Genomic DNA, 6,524 nt, shown 5'->3' on the forward strand with positions numbered 1-6,524 from the left:
CAGTTTGAAGATTATTCTTCTTGTTAGATCACTCCACAGGCAAATAGAAGTGATTCCTGGTAACAAAGCAAAAGATTCCCAAAGCAAGGGGCCTAACACTAATCAGAACCAGGCCTCCTCACATTCTGTATCTCCCCACAGTTTATAGGATATGTTTACCCATGCCATCCACCTTCACTTTTATAGCTCTCTTTCTAATTTTCCTTGCTTGAAAGCAACTTTATATTCTTTAGCATTTTTTTTTATCAGCTTTCACTCATTCTGGGCTGGTCTTACTTGAATACACTCTGTTTAGGATCACGCTTTTGCATGTTTAGTGTTTGTAAATCTTAAATCTTAAATTTGGGAGAAAGAATGTCTACTATAAGGCCCACATAAGCAAAGAATGGCCCATCCAAGGTCACCTGTAGCTGAGCAGCTTATGGTCTATTCCTCCCACTATCAGGCACTGCCCAGCCAGTCTCATCCATCATTGTACTTCCCTTCTTCCATCTCTCTTCTGAGTCCTTTTAAATATAAGCTCATCAGAGAGCCCCTTGACAGTCACAAAAGCTTCCTTAGATGTGCCTACCTTTATTCACATGGGGATTATTCATGAATATATGATCAGAATTACATTTTTCAGACCCCCTGTCTCCTTTGAGCTATGTTCCCTTTTAAAGTCTCTGTCCATAGAAGGATGCCATTTCTTGAGAGTCATTTCTTTGATTTAGAGGGGAAAAAGGCATTCTGAATGCCTGAAGAGCATATTTGTGCTTATCTTTGCTCCTTCAACCATCTTTAAGTCAGAAAAATGCACACATTTTCTCCCACAATCCCCATCACCTTCACAGACATCGCCTTACTAATGAGAAGTAAGTTGAGAGGGGCAGTAACCTCTACCTCTTGGAAAATCAAAGTGGTGGTAAAGCACAGAAAGGTAAATATTTATCTGATTTCCTGACTTTGGCACAGTAAGACTTCCTGCCAAAGACTCAATGGTACATGTTCCATTTGCTACTTGGAAGGCCTTTCTGAATCTTACTTCACCCATCTATCAAATGGGGGAAATATCTACCTTAGCCACTTTTCCTAAGGTTTCTAGGGAGGATCAAATGAGAAAAATATGAAAATGTCTTGGAAAGCAAATGCTAAATAAACAGAGTTTTTAAATATCTTTCCCAAGATCCAAAGTCCATCAAGAAAGAACCACAGAAACAATAGACCAGCATTGGCTGGCTAAGCAAAGGCAACAAAACTGAATCCAGGGGCCAGAAAATTCCTGACTTAACTCAGAAATGAAAGGCTGTTGCTTATAGGTGTTCATACCATCATGTGTCGTTAGTCCTACAATTTAAGGTTGCAAATTTTGGGAAATGGAACCTATGCAGAAAAATGAAATTGACTGACAGGCTTCAGTCAGGAAAAGAAGTGTTTAAGAGGTGATCCATTCACTTAATTGTCAATGCTTATATGTGTGAAGTGTGTAGGGCTTAGTGGGAGGTACGAAAATGTAAAAGACAGCCTCTGCCCTCAATGAGCTATCAACTGAGTAAACACTGATATTCAAACTCCAAACATGAATTCAGGAAAAGGTTTCAAGTTTCTCCTAAAGTGCAGCCAACTTTTGGATGCAGAACAGTAGAATAAAAACATGATTTATTTTCACCATATGAATTGACATATAGGCAAATGTAAATCACTCAGTATAATGTAATGATTTCTACCTCAGTCAGAATGGGTTCAGTTATGCTGTCATAACAAGCAATCCCAAAGTTTCAATCACATAAAACAACAAATGTTTATTTTTCATTCATGCCACTTATCTACTTGATATGTGGGGTATCACTATCAAACCTGTTTCAAAGGGGTGAGTGTCTTTTCCATGTCTGCTGGGACACAGTGTGGATAGGACCACTATGGATATATTTACTATCCATGAAAAGAGAGTGAGAAGAACTCTTCCGTTCAGAGCTTCCAAGTCAGAGTCTCAGCTTGGTCTCTGATAGCTATAGGTAGTCTATTATTTAAAGGCCTTTCTCTCAGTCCTACTCTCCTCAGACCTCTCTTCCAATTCCACCACTTGTAGTACTTGGCTTTTAGAAACATCATGATGCTGCTCCTTCTGCCTAGAGCATAACCTGTTCCCCACCACCACCACCAGCATTTACCTAATATTAGTTCTGGGCTAAATTGACAGGTATAAATCAGACACAAAGAAGCACTTCCTTAAAAGCAGTTCTAGCCTTAGAAAACCAGAAGAGGGGTGCCTGGGTGGCTCAGTCAGTTAAGTGCCCAACTCTTGATTTCAACTCAGGTCATGAATGATCTCACGGGTCATGAGAGCAAGCCCTACATTGGGCTCTGCACTGGACATGAAGCTGTTTAAAATTCTCTCTCTCTCCCTCTCCTTCTGCCCCTCCTCACTCATGCATGCAGGCTCTAGAAAGAAAGAAAGAAAGAAAGAAAGAAAGCCAGAAGAGTAGTATTTTTTTTATGTGAAAAGTTCTGGTATGAGTCCACCTGAACAACATTCATCCAACACATCTGTACTGGGCCCCAAGTAGGTACCAGACACTTTACTGGACATCAGAGATTCAATGGTGAGCAACACCAACCTGTTCTTGCCCTCCTGGAACTCAGTGCAGAGGAAGACGTTAATCAAACAGTTACACAAATGGATTTTACCAACTGCAGTAAGTGCTAAGAAGGGAAAGAGCAGAGTGTTGTGAATATGTATATTCATTCACATTGTGAATATGTATGTATATTTGACCAGGACACACATGAGGGTGATCTTAAACTTTTACAGCTGACCAAAAAAGGCAAAAATTAATAAAAATGTGAGCACCCTCCATCTTCCTAAAAAAGGGGATGATGTGAAACCAGGAACCATGTGCCAAGTTACAGGCTGGGGGAAAATTCATAATAACTCACCTCAGTCAGATACTCTGAGAGAAGTCAATATCACCGTCATAAACAGTAGAATCTGCAATGATCAAAAGCACTATGATTATCATCGCGTGATTGGGCTGAATATGATTTATGCCGGCAGCCTCAAGGGTGGAAAAGACTCATGCAATGGAGATTCTAGAAGCCCTTTGATATGTGAGGGTACTTTTAGAGTTATTACTGCCTTTGGCCTTCTAGGGAAATGCGGAAACCCTTGAGGACCTGGCATCTATACTCTTCTCTCACAGAAGTATCTCAACTGGATAAATAAGACTATGAAGGGGCAGTTTAGATAAGTGTATTTCATTTCACTTGCCATCACTTGTTAATGTTATCATAAATAAAATCAATTTGTGAAAAAAAAAAAAAAAGTCCTAGGAAGGTTTTCTCAGGGGAGTGGCATTTGAACTGGAACCTGAGGGGTGAGTTATAGTAACTGAGGTTGGGAGGTGGGTTGATGAACTAGGTCAGTGGTTTCCAGACACATAATGGCTACTTATGAGTCACATCAAACAATAGAACTAATAAAATTTAGGAATGGTTTACATTTCTTAGGCAAAATAAATTCCAGACTTGTCCTATAATTGCATCATTCTCAATCACCTGCTTTCCATTCCTCTTCCCCTATTGGAAAAAGTGGAGTTCTGAGCCATGTACTCTGCTTGTACACATCCAGATATGCTTACTAAGGTGGGTTTATTTTGTATGAACATCATCTCTCACATGTCTCTCTTCGATGAGAGGTTGGGAACTAGTGGAGAAGATGACATACAGGGAATTCCAAGCCGATGATTCTTCCACATGTCAAAGGAAAGGTCATTCACAGTAGAGAATGTCAAATGTTACAAAATTTAATTTATCAATTCTTACTGGTAGGATGTAAATAATAATAAAACTATGATTGATTTATTTTTCAAAGCTTTTTGCTGAAAGACATTTTAGAAACTTAGTACTAAGGCAAAGATATCTTCAATGCTGACATGATACAAAGTTAAATATCACATTGGCTTTTATTTTAATGTTTATTTCCTTCTCACATCCCAATCCATTGTGGTCCACATGTACATATATATGATGCATTTTGTATATATTCGCCTCATAACTTGACAGATGGGAGGGAGCTTGCAGTCATTTCTAAAAGCAGACAAAAGGCCGTTGGTTCTGCTCGGCATGATGGTTTGTGAAGACAGAATATCACACGCTTCCGTTGATGATTATATAGCTCTATCCATCTGTCTGCCACTGGAGGTTGGGAGACAGAGACACAGCTCCCACCGTCCCCATAAACAAAAGTAGACCATGCTGTCACCAGTCAGACACGCCAGCTAATTGGAGCTGTCGACAGACACAATATTCTGTGTCAACAGCTCTAGTAACAGTTTGAAACAGCAATGATATGTTGGTTGATGGTGAGGATGACACATGTGTCTCTAATAGCATGCTAGAAATCTGACATAACTAGAAAAGAATTACTAAAATGTGATTCCTGGCCTCTGGTATCCCTGTTCATACTTACCAATCCCTGCAGAGGTTGGGGGAGGGGTGGTTGTAACCCATCTCTCTCAGTATCATTCCACAGGCTGACAGCTTAATTTGATACTCATAATGTCTAACTTTAAAATTAATCTTGCTAAAAAGATTTGTTTCAACAAGCCACCTAACCTTAAACTCTTTGGATAATTAATAAGGCAAAAAAAAAAAAAAAAGGGGGGGGTTTGTATAGCTTTCTAAGTTGAAAATAAAAAGGAGATGTTTTGTCAATTTACCATTTCTGTAACTATACATTTATACTGATATTCGGGAAAGTAATTTTTACACAGTTAAATATATACAAATGCTCATAGACATGGCTTATTCTTGAACTTAATTTCATGATAGACAAAAATAAGCCCAAGACAGAAACACACTTACAACATAAACAAGGTTTTGGAATATAAATGCGTATTGTACATTAATCTCTGTGTAAATTCATACCTTCTAGGAAAACTTTATATCATGCCTTAATAATGAAAAGTCAGGAAGTCCCTTGCTATTTGCAATCATTTATCTTCCAAATAATTTCGTCACCTGACTACCTGAGTTTAAATTTTAGCTCAGCCACTTACTAGCTTAGGTAAGTTAGCTAACCTTTTTCAGCCTTTATTTTCTCATCTATAAAATGTAGGTAAATAACATAAGCTACCTCATAGAGTTATAAGGATTAAATGGGTTATCACTCTCTGAGTGTGTAGAACAGTGCCTGGTATATCACATAATTAGAGGTCAATAAATATTATTATTACTAGTGGTAGTAGTAGTAGATTTCCAAGGAGAACTTTAGTGATTAATGAAAGCAAGAAAATAAATCAAGAACAGTGCAAATGCCAAAGAGCAAAGTTGTGGGCATTACACAGGCCTGAGTATAAATCCTTCAGCCATAACCAGGATTTGTAACTTTGGTCAAGTCACTTAACCTCCCTGAACCTTTTTACTTTGTCTGCAAAAGAGCTAATACTTGTCTTTAAAAGATATTTTGGTCGGGGCACCTGCGGGGCTCGTTCGGTTGAGCGTCCGACTTCGGCTCAGGTCACGATCTCGCGGTCTGTGAGTTCGAGCCTCATGTCAGGCTCTGTGCTGACAGCTCAGAGCCTGGAGCCTGCTTCAGATTCTGTGTTTCCCCCTCTCTCTGCCCCTCCCCTGCTCATGCTCTGTCTCTCTCTGTCTCAAAAATAAATTTAAAAAAAACATTAAAAAATTTAAAAAAAAGATATTTTGGGGGAACCTGGATGGTTCAGTTGGTTAAGCATCTGACTTTGGCTCAGGTCATGATCTCATGGTTGGTGAGTTCGAGCCCCGGATCAGGCTGTCTGCTGTCAGCACAGAGCCTGCTTCAGGTCCTCTGCCTCCCTCTCTCTCTGTCCCTGCCCCCCGGTACTCTCTCTCTTTCAAAAATAAATAAACCTTTAAAAAAACTAAATAAGTAAAAATTAAAAGATATTTTGAAGATTTAAGATAACTTAGAGCACCCAACACAATTCCCAACATGTGGTAGGTATTTCCACCGATTACACCACGTATTCTTATGACTAGTTTGCATTATAAAGCACTTTTATATTTAGACTAATTATTTTTCCTCTAATTAATTCTGTGAAGTAAAGTATAATGACTACTGTACTGGGGAAAAAGTGGTGCTCAGAGTTGTAAAACAAAGGATCAGTGGGTATGGGATTATTGAGGTTAGAATAAGATGTCATCTTCCAATTCTAGGACTAGGGTGATATTCAGCTATTGCCAAATACCTCTTTGCGAGATGACCAAACAACTGAAAGCCTCTTAATTTATTTTTTCCATTCAGACCCCCAAATTTGATGTCTTCAGAGGCCTCTATCCCTCACATTTAGAATCAGCCTTAATCATTACCTACTTACACTTCATCAATATTTCCATATTCCTTGGATGTTTGTAAAGATCAATAAATGGACCCCACAACACTTACCACACCACCACCACCAAAAACAACAACAACAACACAAATGCATATGCACACTGGACTTAAATTATCTTGTTCTTTGAAGATATAAGGAAGACAAGGAAAAAACCTTTCTTTGACAGGC

The 6,524-nt window shown here is 38.9% G+C and overlaps 1 pseudogene; it reads left to right on the plus strand.

Annotated features, from left to right (window-relative positions):
- The first annotated feature begins 2,691 nt into the window (after positions 1–2,691).
- On the plus strand, positions 2,692–3,363 carry LOC125922118 (granzyme A-like; annotated as a pseudogene).
- The last annotated feature ends 3,161 nt before the right edge of the window (positions 3,364–6,524 follow it).

This window comes from Panthera uncia, chromosome C2 (genome assembly GCF_023721935.1).
Source record: "Panthera uncia isolate 11264 chromosome C2, Puncia_PCG_1.0, whole genome shotgun sequence".
Lineage (NCBI taxonomy): Eukaryota > Metazoa > Chordata > Mammalia > Carnivora > Felidae > Panthera > Panthera uncia.